The following is an 18628-nucleotide window of genomic DNA, read 5'->3' on the forward strand; positions in this document are numbered from 1 at the left end:
CGTGTAGAGAAAGATCAACTTAGTGCGAGGTAGGTCCATTCAAAGTCTGACAGCAGCAGGGAAGAAGCTGTTCTTGAGTCGGTTGGTACATGACCCGAGATTTTTGTACCTTTTTCCCGATGGAAGAAGGTGGAAGAGAGTATGTCTGGGGTGCGTGGGGTCCTTGATTATGCTGGCTGCTTTTCTGAGGCAGGAGGAAGTGTAGACAGAGTCAATGGATGGGAGGCTGGTTTGAGTGATGGACTTGGCTTCATTCACAACTCCTTGAGTTTCTTGCGGTCTTGGGCAGAGCAGATGTGGCACCTTGAAATGCGTTTGGAAAATCCAGGTACACCACACCTGCAAGTTCCCGATTTTCCACATTACTTGTTACTTCCTCGAAAGAACTCCGATAAATTACTTAAGCTTAATTTCCTTTCCTCAAAACTACATCATGTCTGCCCCATCCCATTGTGATTTTCCTGCTATATTCTCCTTCATAATGGATTCCAGCAATTTCCCTATGCCAGATGTTGGGCTAACGGGCCCAAAATGTGCTGCCTCCTTGTTTTCTTGAACAAAGGAAAAAAAATACTGTTTTCCAATCTGCTGGGACCCTTCCAGAATCTGAGGAATTTTGCAAGATTATAACAAATGCCTTTACTATTTCTACAGCCAATTTCTTTCAAGACCTGAACATGGAGGTTATCAGACCCTGGGGACTTGTCAGCCTTCAGGTCTGATAGTTATCCCAGTACCTATTCCCAGGGGATGGTAGTTGTTCCTTTCATCTCTTGATCCTCAAGTATCTCTGGGAAGTTTTCTAAGTCTTCTACAATGAAGACAAACACCAAGTAACTGTTGAATTCCCCCCATCATTGCCTTCTTTTACATTAATCATAGAATCCCTACAGTGCAGAAGGAGGCCATTCGGCCCATCGACTCTGCACTGACCACAATCCCCCCCCGGGCCCTACTCCCGTAACCCCACACCCTGTTAACCCCCCTGACACTAGGGTCAATTCAGCATGGCCAATCCACCTAACCCATACATCTTTGGACTCACCTCTCTTATTTTATTGACCCGATGTCAATTTGCATGTGGCTCGGGTAATAATCCAGAAATTATGGCCTTTGACATTCTGCTTTCTAACTTAGTGCTTGGCTGCTGTTTATTTTCTCTATACAGAAACTCTTTCCTATTTCTACCTATGTTGTTGGTGCCTATATGGGCCACAACAACTGGATCCTACCACTCCCATTGCAAAATTAATCATCCAGACAATCACTATAAAGGACCAGAACTCACTTTAGCTACTCCCTTCCTTTCTAAATACCTATAGAAATTCCTATTATCTATTTTCATTTTTCCAACCTTCTTTCTTCCAGACTGTAATTTTTCCCCCTTTTTGCTTAGCCTTTCTTTAATTGGTATCAAATTCTGACCTACCACTTTCAATTGTACAGTTTATCTTTCAATCTGATATTATCATTAACTTCCATATTTAGTCATGGATGATACACCTTTCTCAAAGAGACTTCCTTTTTCACTGGGTAAATCTTTCCCAAGAATTATTAAATATCCCCTCAAACATCTAGAATCATAGAATCATAGAAACCCTACAGTGCAGAAGGAGGCCATTCGGCCCATCGAGTCTGCACCGACCACAATCCCACCCAGGCCCTACCCCCACATATTTACCCACTAATCCCTCTAACTACGCATCTCAGGGACAATTTTTAACCTGGCCAATCAACCTAACCCGCACATCTTTGGACTGTGGGAGGAAACCGGAGCACCCGGAGGAAACCCACGCAGACACAAGGAGAATGTGCAAACTCCACACAGACAGTGACCCGAGCCAGGAATCGAACCCGGGACCCTGGAGCTGTGAAGCAGTAGTGCTAACCACTGTGCTACCATGCCGCCCCTCTCCATTACCTTATCTTTTAAACAAATTTCCCAGTTCACTTCAGCCAATTCTGCTTTTATATCCTTCTAATCATCTTTATTTAGGTTTAAAACACTGGTCTTTGACCCACACCCATCAGCTTCAAACTGAACATGACATTCATATTATGATCGCTGTTGCCTAGAGGCTCCTTTACTGTGAGGTTATTAATTAATCCTGCCTCATTGCACATTATCAAGTCTAGAATAGCCAGCTCCCTCATTGGTTCTAGAACATGCTCCTCTAGGAAATAGTTCCAAATACACCATTTGAACTAATTTTCCATCTTCCTTTGCCAATCTGACTCACCCAATCAACATGAAGATGGAAGTCAGCTGTGGTTATTACAGTAAATTTCTTACGGGGCGCATATATTCCTCTATACTCTGTCCTCTTTCTCTCTTGCGTATCTTCACACCCTTACTTTGGGGAATAGTGAGGGAAGTGGAGGTAAGATTCCCAAGTTGATTATCAGCCCATTGAACCGTGTTGAATGCTCTTCTCATAGCCAACAAGTCTTGGCATTGTGGGGAGGTGATGGCCTAGTGGTATTATCGCTGGACTATTAATCCAGAAACTCAGCTAAAGTTCTGGGGGCTCAGGTTCGAATCCCGCCACAGCAGATGGTGGAATTTGAATTCATTAAAAGATATCTGGAATTAAGAATCTACTGATGACTATGAAATCATTGCCAATTGTCAGAAAAACCCATCTGGTTCACTAATGTTATTTAGGGAAGGAAATTTGCCATCTTTACCCGGTCTGGCCTACATGTGACTCCAGAGCCACAGCAATGTGGTTGACTTTCAACTACCACCTGAAATGGCCTATCAAGCCACTCAGTTCAAAGGGCAACTAGGGATGGGCAATAAATGCTGACCAGCCAGCGACGCCCATGTTTCACAAATTAGTAAAAAAAAAACTCGAACCCAGAGCTTCTGGTCCAGTAGTAAGGACACTACCCACTGGGCCACAAGGCCTCCATCCTACAGTATGACATGTTGTCCTGAAATATTCTATACAGAAACTTTGGGCAGTTTATCACATTTACTCAAATATTTACTTTATGAGACAGACAGAGGACTGTGGTTCAAACATAACTTTATTTAAAACACTCACAGGTTAAGGAAACAATTCTTACACAACAAATTAGGCAACTTTCCCCAAACTAGGCTAATTGCCTGAGAAATAGACATTACCCCGGTCTGGTAAAATTGATTGAGCTTTTGGATTCAATTCACTGAGCTCATAACGACAGGTGAACTCGGGGTCTTCGGCACGAAGGTGGATCTCTTTTCAGGATATGGTTAATAGCAGGGCTGAAACTGGGGAATACACAATCATGATGTCTTCTGGCTGAGTACCTCCTAATGGGTTTTGAGCCATAATGGTTATTCCATTGTAAAGTTTGAGCCTCTCTATTCAACATGTAAAAGGTCTGGGTTCTGGGTTCTGGTCATGATGACTTCCCTATTGTTAATGTGAAGTATCCCTGTTCAATCGGCGAGACAGTGCTGGTATGTGTCCCTGTTGGCTTTTGCCCGGTAATCTTTTAGAAGCCGTTTTAGCTGTATTAAATAAAGTGTCCAATTTTATGTTGGGCTGAATTTCTCAGGCCGTTGTCCATTTGACCACAGGTCCTTTCCTATTTTCTATTTCTACTTAAACTGATTCTCCATCTTGCTCTTTTGAGCTCAGGTCATCTCACTACTGCGCTCAAAAACAGGATTATTCAAAAGTAGATCAGTTTAATTTCATTTTTTTTATTAATAAATGAAATATACATATATTGAATTCAGGTTTCATATGTGCATCCCACCAGATTAGGTTTGTAAACCCTCCTGGAACAACCTGGAACCTCCAGGAATTGAAGACCAACCTCTGGTACACTGTGCAACCCTGAAGAAAGATCACTGGGATATTTTTTAAAAACTGTAATTTTCTTTAGTCATTTCTGTTTTCCAGATATAAAAATCATAGAAGAACCATAGAATTGGGTGGCATGGTGGCAAAGTGATTAACATTGCTGCCTCACAGCGCCAGGGACCTGGGTTCGATTCCCAGCTTGGGTCACTGTCTGTGTGGAGTTTGCACGTTCTCCCCGTGTCTGCGTGGGTTTCCTCCGGGTGCTCCGGTTTCCTCCCACACTCCAAAGACATGCTGATTAGGTGCATTGGCCGTGCTAAATTCTCCCTCAGTGTACACGAACGGACGCCAGTGTGGCGACTAGGGGATTTTCACAACAACTTCATTGCAGTGTTAATGTAAGCCTACTTGTGATAAACTTAAAAACTTTAACTTTTTAGAATATCTACAGTACAGAAGGAGGCCATTTGGCCCATCAAGCCTGCACTGACAACAATCCCATCCAGGCCCTATCCCCATAGCCCCACATATTTACTCTGCTAATCCCCGTGACACTAAGGGGCAATTTAGCATGGCCAAGCCACCTAACCCGCACATCTTTGGAGTGTGGGAGGAAACTGGAGCATCTGGAGGAAACCCACGCAGACATGGGGAGAATGTGCAGACTCCATGCAGACAGTGACCTGAGGCCAGAATTGAACCCGGGTCCCTGGCGCTGTGAGGCAGCAGTGCTAACCACAGGGCTGCCATAAAATGTTGATAATGTGGGGAAAAGGCTGTTTGGCTGACAGTCAATCATCATCCAGTTGGGTAATGAGTCTTGTGGCTTTTCAAGTGGCGTAGGTTGTGTGTCACAAGGGTGGATGTGTTGGCCGACTAATGGCTGGAATGTTTTGATTTAATTTATTATTGTCACATGTATTAGCATACAGTGAAAAGTATTGTTTCTTGCGCAGTATACAGACAAAGCATACCGTTCATAGAGAAGGAAAGGAGAGGGTGCAGAATGTAGTGTCATAGAATTCCATAGAAATTCCATAGAAACCCTACAGTGCAGAAAGAGGCCATTTGGCCCATCGAGTCTGCACCGACCACAATCCCACCCAGGCCCTATCCCCCATATATTTTACCCGCTAATCTCTCTAACCTACGCACCTCAGGGGGAATTTTAGCATGGCCAATCAACCTAATCCGCACATCTTTGGACTGTGGGAGGAAACCGGAGCACCCGGAGGAAACCCACGCGGACACGAGGAGAATGTGCAAACTCCACACAGACAGAGACCCAAGCCGGGAATCGAACCCAGGTCCTGGAGCTGTGAAGCAGCAGTGCTAACCACTGTGCTACCGTGCCGCCCATAGCTGGGGTGTCATAGCTAGGGTGTAGAGAAAGATCAACTTCATGGGACAAGTCATGTGATGAAACTCCAGAATACATTTAATTGCAGTTGATAACCCGGATACACTTGGCAATTTACCAAGTATCCGGTTTACAAATGTCAAACTTCCATCTTGAGGCTCCCAGTAGATTTATTTCAGGCAAGTTTTCTGCAACACTCTGTAGCTGATTCCTGAGGAAAGGAAAGAACCTAGAAAATGCTTTCAGCTTGCAAAGGAACGGAAGAAGTTTCACCTCGAAACCAGCTCAATCCATAAGGATGGCGGTGATCTATTGGTGTTGTCTGTATAATGATCAGTTGCCAGCTGCAATTGACCATCATACAGACAGCACCAATGGATCACCGACATTCAGCGACGATTTTACAAAGTCAGGAGGTTCACTCTATTGGAGAAACTGGTTCATCAGCTTGTGAGGGACACTCAGAATTTGCAACAGTGACGCACAACCAAAAGCACTTCCACAGAGCTGAACATCTGATAAGTTGTCCAGGAACATGTTCGCAACCTGCAAAAGAGTTGTTGGGTCCATTCATTCGATTGACGAGACGAGGGGACAGCACTTGTTATGAGTTTTAAAATGCTTTTCTTTTATTGAAACAGACTTACAATATTAATGAGACAGAAGCAAAAAAGTCAACTTGGAGACTGGTTAAAGTTTATTTATTAGTCACAAGTGAGGTTTACATTAACGTTGCAATGAAGTTACTGTGAAATTCCCCTAGTTGCCTAGCTTCCAGCGCCTGTTCGGGTCAATGCACCTAATCAACACGTCTTTCAGACTGTGGGAGGAAACTGGAGCACCCGCAGACACAGGTAGAACATGCAAACTCCACATGGACAGTGACCCAAGCCAGGAATCGAACCCAGGTCCCTGGCGCTGTGAGACAGCAGTGCTAACCATTGTGCCATCTCAGCCAGTCCCTCTAATCTAAGAATTGAACTGAACTGGACTTGAACTGAACTGAACACTCTAAAACCAAAATATATTTCAACCCTTATCTCGTTATTGGAAGTGTTTTTCGCATGCTGTCTTTGTCAAGAAAAACAACCCTTGCAGCTGCTGTTATGGGAAACTGTTATTTGCCTGCATTGTGTAAAATGCACTCAATTTTTAGCTCACCCATCATGCCTTCTAATTCTACATGCCGTCAAGTTAGCTACAATTGTTCAGCTGAGCAGAGTTAGTTAACTCCTACAGTCTAGCATTTAAATGTAATTGTGCATTGGGAGATATCTTAAAATGAAGTCTTTGCATAGACTGAAACAAACAGGGCTAAGCATACACAGGATCCCTGAATAGTACAAGCATGAACAGCCTAGGCATCCAAACAACTAGTAAAGGCAAAGTCATAGAGTCATAGAGGTTTACAGCATGAAAACAGGCCCTTTGGCCCAACTTGTTCATACCGCCCTTTTTTTTAACCCCTAAGCTAGTCCCAATTGCTCGGATTTGGCCCATATCTCTATACCCATCTTACCCATGTAATTGTCTAAATGCTTTTTAAAAGACAAAATTGAACCCGCCTCTACTACTACCTCTGGCAGCTTGTTCCAGATACTCACCACCCTCTGTGTGAAAAAATTGCCCCTCTGGATCCTTTTGTATCTCTCCCCTCTCACCTTAAATCTATGCCCTCTAGTTTCAGACCTCCCTACCTTTGAGAAAAGATGTTGACTGTCTAGCTGATCTATGCCCCTCATTATTTTATAGGCCTCTATAAGGTCACCCCTAAGCCTCCTGTGCTCCAGAGAAAAAAGTCCCAGTCTATCCAGCCTCTCCTTATAACTCAAACCATCAAGTCCTGGTAGCATCCTAGTAAATCTCTTCTGCACTCTTTCACCATAGTCCCAGATGACCACAGGCTACTCTCCTTTTTGAGGGGGAGAGCTGACTGATGGTGATTTAACCTGAGGATCACCACACCTTAGGCAAGAGGCAAGGTTGAGAAGACGGGGCCTTCATGAATAGCCTCAGCCGGAACACGAATTGAACCCACGCTGTTGGTATCACACTGCATCACTGACCAGCTGTCCAGCCCACTGAGCTAACCGACCCCCAATAGGTACACCACCCTGAAACAAAATGCATTTACAAAGTGCCTTTCTCATTGTAAAACGACCCAAGGCAATTCACTGGAGCAATTATCACCTAAAGAGTTGGTAGGTTTTGAGGAGTATCTTAAAGGAGGACGGGGAGGTAGGAGAGGTGGAGGAGTTTAAGGACAGAATTCCAGAACTTAGGGCCATGTCCGTGGAAGTCATGACCATCACTGGGGAGAGGGAAAAAACGGGAGATTCGCAAGAGGGCCAGAATTGGGAGAGTGCAGAGATCTTGAAGGGTTGTCAAAGGTTACAGAGATGAAGGGCAAGGCAGTGTCGGATTTTAAAAGAAGTATGAGAATTTTAAAAGACTAGGAGCCAATATAGGCCAGCAAGAACAGGGGTGATGGATGAGTGGGGGTTAGGATACAAGTAGCAGAGCTTTGGAAGAGTTCACATCTATGGAGGATTCAAGGCGGGAAATTGGTCAAGAGAGTGTTGAAACAATTGGAACAACAAGAACAAAGAGAGTTTCAGCAGCTGAAGAGTCGAAGCAGGAATGGAATTGGGTGATTTTACAGAGATGGAAGTACTGGATGAGTTAAAACATAGAAAGTAGAAGAAGGAGTAGGCCATTCGGCCATTCGAGCCTGCTCTGACACTCATTATGACCATGGCTGATCATTGAATTCAATATCCTGATCCCCCCTTCCCCACATATCCTTTGATCCCTTTAGTCCCAAGAGCTATATCTAATTTCTTCTTGAAATCACACAACGTTTTGGCCTCAACTATTTTCTGCGGTAGTGAATTCCACACATTCCCCACCCTCTGAGAAGAAATTTCTTCTCACCTCATTTCTAAAAGGTTTACCCTTATCCTCAAACTATGACCCCTAGTTCTGGACTCCCCCACCATTGGGAACACTCTTTCTGAATTGATCCTGTCTAATCCTGTTGGAATTTTATAAGTTTCTATGAGACCCCCTCTCACTCTTCTAAACTCCAGTGAATATAATTCTAATCGACTTAGTCTCTCCTCATATAACAGACCTGCCATCCCAGGAATCAGCCTGGTAAACCTTCACTCTACTCTCTCTATAGCAAGGACATCCTTCCTCAGATAAGGACACCAATACTCCAGGTGTGGCCTCACCAACACCCTGTACAATTGCAGTAAAACATCCCTATCCCTATACTCAAATCCTCTCGCTATGAAGGCCAACATACAATTTGCCTTCTTTACTGCCTGCTGTACCTGCACGCTTACTTTCAGCAGATAAAGACCCATCCAAACTGCACCACCAAACACGCTTGACGAGGGAAAGAGTATGGGATCAGAATCCAGTTCAGGATCAAATAGGGAGCCGAAGTTGCAAGCAGTCAGCCAATGGCCAGGGAGAAAGACGGAGTTGATGGATGGGAAGGTGGTGGTGGGTGATTGAAGACAATGGGGCAAATTTTCCCACCCTGCCCACCATGGGTATCAAAACGGGCAAGGGGCAGACCATTGCAAAGGTCCGTTGACCTCAGGCAGGATTCTCCAGTTTCGGGGGGAGCGTGGCCGGAAAATCCCACCCAATGTCCTCGACCTTTCCTATATCCAATTGGAGGAAATTTTGGTTCACCCAATACCGTACATCAGACAGGTTCTGTGATAAGGCTGAGTCATGGAGGAATCTAAACAGACAGGTGCCCTGGCAACATACCCTAGCAACCAGCACATACAGGAGATGAGCTTCCTTGCCTGTCAGTTAAAGCAAATCCTGCCCTTAAGCTGATTCAACTAATAGCTGTGTAAATCCACGGGGATGTGTCACCAGGAGAGGACCTCTGCCCTGTGCCTAATGCTGAACTTGCTGGATTTCATGGAGGGTCAGGTATGTAACACCAGTGTAATAGGGCAATAAGTTATTCAGAGGATGCAGGGAGCGTTTAAAACGCTAGCAGAATCTGTAGGCAGCAGGTTCAGAGACGCAGTTTGTAAAGGAGGTGTGTTGTCCCTGCCACCATGTTTAGCTATTGTGGGTCTTTTATTTAAACCAAAGGGCCCGTGTTTTCCTTAAGCTGCGTTCGTGTCCACCACTTGATGCATTGATAGGGAAGGTCTAAAGAAATAGTGGAAGGAGAAGAGTCTAGAAATTTCTGGAAGTGCAACCTCCAGATTCTCCCCGATGAGATCGAATTGAAGTGGTGGCGCAGTGGTTAGCACTGCTGCCTCACAGCGCCAGGGACCCGGGTTCAATTTTGGCCTCAGGTCACTGTCTGTGTGGAGTTTGCATGTTCTCTCTATGTCTGCATGGGTTTCCTCCGGGTGCTCCAGTTTCCTCCCAAAGTCCAAAGATGTGCGGGTTAGGTTGATCGGCCATGTTAAATTGCCCCTTAGTGACCAAAGATGTGCAGGTTAGGTGGATTGGCCATGCTAAATTGTCCCTTAGTGACCAAAGATGTACAGGTTAGGTGGATTTGCCATGCTAAATTGCCCCTTAGTGTCCAAAGATATATAGGTTAGGGGAATTAGTCATGCTAAATTGCCCCTTAGTGTCCAAAGATGTGTAGGTTAGGGGGTAAATGGGGTTACAGGGATAGAGCAGGGACTGGGCCTGGGTAAGATGCTCTTTTGGAGAGTCGGTGCAGACTTGATGGGATGGATGGCTTCTTTCTGCACTGAAGGGCTTCTATGGACGATCGATGCACATGAACCTTACCTCTATGCCTAAGGATGGCTTATTGGGCACACATTCAAATGTTTGTGACACTGACAACCAACACCGAGATTACAAAGGATACTCTGCGACTGAAAATAACGGTGAGCTCTTTGTTCTCTTCATCTCTCAACCTCACGGTTAAAATGATTTTGCTTTTAAAGAAAGACGTGAGAGAGAAAAAGATTCAGGTTGTGATCTGGAAAGCGCTGTTTAAAGTTTAATTATTTATTGTTGTCACAAGTAGGCTTACATTAACACTGCAATGAAGTTGCTATGAAAATCTCCTAGTCGCCACACTCCGGCGCCTGTTCGTGTACACTGAGGGAGAATTTAGCGTGGTCAATGTACCTAACCAGCATGTCTTTTGGATTGTGGGAGGAAACCGGAGCACCCGGAGGAAACCCATGCAGACATGGGGGGAATGTGCAAACTCCACATGGACAGTGACCCAAGGCCAGAATCGAACCCAGGTCCCTGGCGCTGTGAGGCAGCAGTGCTAACCACTGCTGGGTGGATGGTGGAGGCAGGTTCAATTGAAGCTTTCAAACTGCTATTGGAAAAGGAAGAAGATGCAGGGTTAGAGAGAGAGGAATGGCACCAAGTGAATTGCTCATTTGGAGAGAGCTGCAGGTGTGATGGGCTGAATGGCCTCCTCCTGTTCTGTAACAATGTTGTGATTAGAAGGCGGTGATGTCAGTCCGCCCCGAGCTTCATTCTCTGTTTCACATTCAGTGTTATCAACTTAAAGACCCAAAACAGCTTCACAGCATAATCTCAGGACAAAACATAAATGATCCACTTACACATGCTGGATTTAGATGCAACTCTGAAAGTAGGAGATCTATCCAAGGCGATGTTATAGGAGGGTTCAGTTTTAACAATTTTATATGCTGGTGATGTGTTCAGTTCACTCACGGGCCCAGGTTGCCGTAGCAACATGCACATTATAGTTTGGAGCTATGGACAGTGATGGTACAGGCTCCAAAATCCTTCTATCATAGGCTGAGCAGGAATCACTCCCACTTACATTCTCCGTGGTGTGCATTGGAAGGACTTGCAGGTTGATACTCAATCTGCTTGGTCACGTTATGAATACACCTTCCTTGGCCATCAAGTCCTGTATCATAGAATCCATGATGTGGAGATGCCGGCGTTGGACTGGGGTAAACACAGTAAAAAGTCTAACAACACCAGGTTAAAGTCCAACAGGTTTATTTGGTAGCAAATGCCACTAGCTTTCGGAGCGTGCTGCTCCTTCGTCAGGTGGAGTGGGCGATGTGCTCACAAACAGGGCACACAGAGACACAAACTCAACTGAGCCTAAGAATAAGCCTAATAATAATTTGATGCCAATTGGAGTCTAATTCTTTGCACTACACTTTAGGTAGGACCTGGAGAGGGCACAGAAAACATTGACTAAAATGGCTGCAGGCATTAGGGAGTAGTTAATGCGGCTGGACTGGAGAGGCTGGGATTCTTCTCCTTAGAACAGAGGCAGCTGAGAAGAAATTTGATAGAGGTGTTCAAAATCCTGCAGGGTTCCAAGAGAGTAAATAAAGAGAAACATTCCAATGGCTAAAGATTGAAGGAAAAGAGGGTGTAGATTGAAGATGATTAGCAAATAAACCACAGGTGACATGAGGAAATCCGTTTTACACAATGAGTGGTTAGGATTTGGAAAGCACTCTCTGATCGGGTGCTGGACACATTAAATAGTCACCTTTAAAAGAGAGTTAAATAAAATTGTAGGAATATAGAATCATAAATCCCTACAATGCTGAAGGAGGCTATTTGGCCCATCGAGCCTGCACCGACGACAATCCCAGGCCCTCTCCCCGTAACCCATGTATTTACCCTGTTAATACCCTGACACTAAGGGGCAATTTAGAATGGCCAATCAGCCTAACCTGCACATCTTTGGACCGTGGGAGGAAATCGGAGCACCCGGAGGAAACCCATGCAGACACGGGGAGAATGTGCAAACTCCACACAGACAGTGATCCAAGGCCGGAATCGAACTTGAGTCCCTGGCGCTGTGAGGCAGCAATGCTAACCACTGTGTCACCCATGGAGAAAGAGTAGAACTGACTGGATTGCCCTTTGAAAGAGCCAGTACAGACACAATGGGTAGAATAGCCTCCTCTTGTGCTGTACTAGTCTATGAGTTGTTGATATTCTATGGTATCACTTGTTAACTATATTTTGCTTGAAGGTTTCCACAATGGAACTATTGATTTGAAAACAATGAAAACTATTCCATGAAAAACATATTTCTCAACCTTAATCTTGAAGAGTTCCCCTGCCTGGGATTTTGGGAATTAAATGGCCCAGGACTCAGATTTCACCTTATTAGCATCACAATCCTATTTCAAACCATTTGCTCTTTGATTAAGTTTCATTTAATTAACATATCCTAACATGATACCGACAAAGAAACATAGAAACTAGAAGCAGGAGGAGGCCATTCGGCCCTTCAAACCTGCTTTGCCATTCATTTTGATCATGGCTGATCATCAAATTCAATATCCTGATCCCCACCCCCCATATACTCTGATCCCTTTAGCCCCAGGAGCTATATCTAATTTCTTCTTGAAATCACACAACATTTTGGCCTCAACTATTTTCTGTGGTAGTGAATTCCACACTTTCACCATGTGAAATTTCTCCTCACCTCAGTTCTAAAATCCTCAAACTGTGACCCTCCAGTTCTGGACTCCCCCCACCATTTGCACATTCTTTCTGAATCTACCCTGTCTAACCCTGTTAGAATTTTATAAGTTTCTATGAGATCCCCCTCACTCTTCTAAACTCCCAATGAATCTAATCATAACCGGCATGGTGGCACAGTGGTTAGCACTGCTGCCTCACAGCACCAGGGACCTGGGTTCGATTCCCAGCTTGGGTCACTATCTGTGTGGAGTTTCCACGTTTTTCCCATGTCTGCGTGGGTTTCCTCCCACAGTCTGAAAGATGTGCTGGTTAGGTACATTGATCTGAACATTCGCCAGACTGTGGCGACTAGGGGATTTTCACAGTAACTTCATGCAGTGTTTAATGTAAGCCTTACTTACGACTAATAAATAAACTTTAATTTTTACTTTAACCGACTTAGTGTCTCCTCATATAACAGACCTGCCATCCCAGGAATCAGCTTGGTAAATCTTTGCTGCACTCCCTCTATAGCAAGGACATCCTTCCTCAGATAAGGACACCAAAACTAATGCTCCAGGTGTGGCCTCACCAATGCCCTATACAATTGCAGCAAAAACATCCCTATCCCTATACTCAAATCTTCTTGCTAAAGGAAACTTTTGATACATTATGGGGAAAGTAATGAAAATCAAGCCCCTCTCCTTCGAAATACAATATTAATAAATGATCCTCTGCCCTTAGGCAGCACTCCTTTTACTCCTGTGGCTCATTCTGAATAAGTATTTCTTTTCATCCTTTAATTGTTCCAATTTCAGTGTTAACTCAAGGGAACTCTACAATGAAATTTTGCATTACAAAAACTATGCCCTCCCCTACTTTCATTTCAAATCTGTCCGATGAACAACAGTGCACTTCACTCTATCATCACTGTTTCATTCATTCACACACCCAGTTTATTCATCTGCAGTGTTTGTCAGCTCTCTAGAATAGAAAGTATAAATCAGCGGTGACATTGTACAATCTCTCTGTCTTTTTATTCATTCATGGGACATGGGCATCGCTGGCTGGGCCAGCATTTATTGAGCATCCCCAGTTGCCCTTGGAAGGCAGTTGAGAGTCAACCACATTGCTGTGGCTCTGGAGTCAAATGTAGGCCAGACCGGGTAAGGATGGCAGATTTCCTTCCCTAAAGGACATTAGTGAACAAGATGGGTTTTTCTGACAATCGACAATGGTTTCATGATCATCAGTAGATTCTTAATTCCAGATATTTTTTATTGAATTCAAATTCCACCATCTGCTGTGGCGGGATTCGAACCCGGGTCCCCAGAACTTTAGCTGAGTTTCTGGATTAATAGTCTAGTGATAATACCGCTAGGCCATCGCCTCCCCAAATTCCCATCATGGGGAAGTAATAAAAACCAATCTCTGCTCTTCGAAATACAATATCAATAAATAATCCTCGGCACTGAGGCAGCACTCCTTTTACTCCTGTGGCTTCTGAGTCCCGTGATGCATTTCATATTGTGGCATTGGCAACGTAACCACTTGTCCGAGGCCCATTCTCCGTTACATCTTCTGCAATTTCTAGGCCACATCACATCTGTGCGGGCACACACCCGCATCCCGAGATCAGGTCACACATTGAAACATCAAAAGACAAGGTGGAAGTGGTGGCTGTAGATGTCTAGTGGTCTCTGATTTGAATCTCTCCCTGTGTGGTGCCAGTGTTGCAGACATCGGCCAGGTTATAAAATATAGTAACATTCCATCATTCACGGGGGTTTCACTGCAGTGAAATCGAAAGTTATACCCTACAATTATAGAATCCCTACAGTGCAGAAGGCCATTCGGCCCATCACATCTACACCGACAACAATCCCACACAACCACTATCCCCATAACCCCTCATATTTACATTGCTAATCCCTCTAATTTACACATCCCAGGACACTAAGGGGTAATTTAGCACAGCCAATCCACCTAACCCACACATCTTCGGACTGTGGGAGGAAACTGGAGCACCCGGAGGAAACCCACACAGACACGGGAAGAACGTGCAGACTCCGCACAGACAGTGACCCAAGCCGGGAATTGAACCAGGGTCCCTGGAGCTGCGAGGCAGCAGTGCTTATCATTGTGCCAATGTGTCACCCTAAACTTCATTTCAGCAGTTTTTCTTTCTGTTTTTGGCATTTTTAAAAGATGGCTTCTATTTTTTAATGAGTAATACTGCAGATATTTCCAAAGATGTGCAGGTTAGATGGATTAACAGAGTAAATGTTTGGGGTTACTGGGTGAGGGGGTGCTGAGCCTGGTTAAGATGCTCTGTTGGAGAGTCACTGCAGACCCGATGGGTCAAATGGCCTCCTCCTGCACTGTAGGGATTCCATGATTCTATTCTACGATGCTGTTTGAGCCCACAACAGGCAATCTGGTTTACAGAGCCTTCTGCGCGATTCAGTGAATTCACGAAATAGGGAGTGCAAGTTACATGTGGGCAGCACTCTGATCAGCTCTGCTGCCTCACAGTGGCAGGGACCAGGATTCAATTCTGGCTTCGGGTGACTATGCGGACTTTGCACATTCTCCCCATGTCTGCGTGGGTTTCCTCCGGGTGCTCTGGCTTCCTCCCACAGTCCAAAGATGAGCACGTTAGGTTGATTGGCCATGCTAAATTGCCCCTTAGTGTCAGGGGGACTAGCTCGGGTAAATACATGGGGTTACAGGGATAGGGCTTGGGTGGGATTGTTGTTGATGCAGGATCGATGGGCCGAATGGCCTCTTTCTGCACTGTAGGGATTCTATGATGATTCCAAGAGAAAGCCATTAATTGACTATCCATAATACAAATAAGTGTGAGCGTTGCATTTTGGAAAGTCAAATCAAAGTAGGACTTTCACGGTGAATGATAGGACCTTAGGGAGTATTGTGGAACAGAGGGACCTTGGAATTCAGGTGCACGGTTCGCTAAAGATGGAGTCACAGGTAGATAGGGCAGTGAAGAAGGCTTTCATCAGTCAGGGCATTGAGTATAGAAATTGGGAAGTTATGTTGCAGTTGTACAGGATGTTGGTGAGGCCACACCTGGAGTATTGTGTTCAGTTTTGGTTGCCTTATTATAGGAAAGATGTTATTAAACTGGAGAGAGTACAGAAGAGATTTACAAGGATGTTGCCAGGATTCAAGGAACTGAGTTATAGGGAGAGATTGGACAGCCTACGATTTTTTTCTTTGGAGCGTAGGAGACTGAGGGGTGATCTTATAGAGGTGTATAAGATCATCAGAGGCATGGATACGGTTGGGGAATCGAGAACTAGGGGGCGTAGGTTTAAGTTAAGAGGGGAAAGAATTAATGGGAACCTGAGGAGCAACTTTTTTACACAGAGGGTGGTGCGTGTGTGGAATGAGCTGCCGGAGGAAGTGGTTGAGGCAGGGACATTGACAACATTTAAAAGGCATTTGGACAGACACATGGATAGGAAAGGTTCAGTGGGATATGAGCCAAATGCAGGCAAATGGGATCAGCTTAGATGGGCTTTTTGGTCGGTATGGACCAGTTTGGGCCGAAAGGCCTGTCTCCGTGCCGTCGATTCTATAAATAAACTTCATTAAAATTTATCAACTTCAATAAATGCTTTGGTAGCAGTAAAGTGCTGGGGCATCCGGTGGGTAATGGAAAGAGCCAAATAAATGCAAATCTTTCTTTTTATAATGACTCTTTCCTAACTTTCAGCAGATTGTGCATTGATTGCAGATTGATATTTTCTGCTGGGTTTGTTCCCGAGTGATTTATGCCCCTCATGCGTACACTCGAGTTTCCTTTTGCCCTAAACATTTATTTCTATTGTCGTAAAATGACGAATTTCCACCATGACCGCCTCAGGTGCTAACTGTAGAACCAACAGGCAACGCAACTTCTCTCCTTACATCTCAGCTGCTGAACAGCTTCTTTATGCCCAATTAAATGACACGTCCGCATGAGATTACCATTTAATCTTGGTCCTGAAGGAATCCTGCTGTGCAATAAACTAAAAATCATTACCTCGTAAACCTAGATTAAAAGCTTCGATCAAACTCTGAGGGAAATATCTATGCAATTTATTTTGCTTATTAAACCCCTCCCTGACCACATTGAAATATCATGCACGTTGTGATCAAGTCTCCCCTAGAATCACAGATTCCCTACAGTGCAGAAGGAGACCATTCAGCCCATCGAGTCTGCACTGACCACAATCTCGCCCAAGCCCTATTCCCCAGCCCCTCATATTTACCCTGCTAATCCCCCTGACACTAGGGTTAATTTAGCATGGCCAATGCACCTACGCGCACGTCTTTTGGACTGTGGGAGGAAACCAGAGCACCCAGAGGAAATCTATGCACTATGGACCCGGGTTCGATTCCTGGCTTGGGTCACTGTCTGTGTGGAGTCTGCATGTTCTCTCCTTGTCTGTGTGGGTTTCCTCCGGGTGCTCCGGTTTCCACCCACAGTCTGAAAGACGTGCTGGTTAGGTGCGCTGGCTATGCTAAATTCTCCCTCAGTGTACCCGAACAGACGCTGGAGTGTGGAGACTAGGGAATTTTCACAGTAACTCCATTGCAGTGTTAATATAAGCCTACTTGTGACACTAATAAATACATTTTAAGAAACTGAAAATACACCCATTTTCCATCAATTTCTAACATTGCTACTTTAAATGACAGCACCACAGGTACACTGTGTGACAAAAGAACTGGAAGGGTTCTAAAAATGGAAGAGTTTGCATCCTTAAGTTTAAGTTTATTTATTATTGTCACAAGTAGGCTTACATTAACACTGCAATGAAGTTACAGTGAAATTCCCCCAGTTGCCACACTCCGGCGCCTGTTCTGGTACACTGAGGGAGAATTTAGCATGGCCAATGCACTCTAACCAGCACGTCTTTTGGACTGTGGGATGAAACCGGAGCATCCGGAGGAAACGCACACAGACACGGGGAGAACGTGCAAACTCCACACAGACAGTGACCCAAGCTGGGAATCGAACCCAGGTCCCTGGTGCTGTGAGGCAGCAGTGCTAACCACCGTGCTACCCATATGACGAAATGACCAAAAAAACCATTGGTTTATTGCTTACATTATCACTGCTCTTACTTCAATGTGTAACACAATCTGCCGGGGAAGACATGATCTTGGTTGGTTCAACTCATTTCAAAGTAAAAAGTAATGTTTCCCAGCCCTGCCTCATGAACAAAGAAAGAAGTACTCCCGTTCAATCACAGATGCTGAGATTTTCCAGCGCTTTTTATTTTTGCTTCCGATTCCAGCATCTGCAGTCATTAACTTTCACACTTTCCTTCAGAGGAGGTTCACAAGATTGATTCCAGAGATGAGGGGTTTGTCGTATGAAGAGAGATTGAACAGTTTACGCCGACACTCTCTGGAATTTAGAAGAATGGGGGGAGATCAAATTGAGGTATACAAGATGATAAAAGGTATGGATAAAGTAGACGTGGAGCGGATGCTTCCTGTTGTGGGGCATTGTAGGACGAGAGGTCACAGTCTTAGGATAAGGGGTAGCAAATTTAAAACAGAGTTGAGGAGAAACTACTTCTCCAAAAGGGTTGTGAATCTGTGGAATTCGCTGCCCCAAAGTGCGGTGGATGCTGGGACAGTGAGTAAATTTAAGGAGGAGTTGGACAGATTTTTAATTGGGAATGGGTTGAAGGGTTATGGGGAGAAGGCAGGAAAATGGGGATGAGGAGCATATCAGCCATGATCGAATGGCAGAGCAGACTTGATGGGTCGAATGGCCTAATTCTGCTCCGATATCTTAGGAACTTATAATATTTCTGAATTGATAGCATTTTCCATTTTATGCTTCCTTAGTGCAAAATAAAACACGAAATAAACTGTAATGTGAGGAACATTAGTATAATTAATAAACTTACAATACTCTAGAACTTGTGACCCATCTGTGATGTTCTTAGGAATGTATTTTGCTTTAATATATAGTCAAAAGCTGCAGTCCTCTGTATTAATAATGAACTCA

Source organism: Mustelus asterias, chromosome 14, assembly GCF_964213995.1.
Source record: "Mustelus asterias chromosome 14, sMusAst1.hap1.1, whole genome shotgun sequence".
Taxonomy (NCBI): Eukaryota; Metazoa; Chordata; class Chondrichthyes; order Carcharhiniformes; family Triakidae; genus Mustelus; species Mustelus asterias.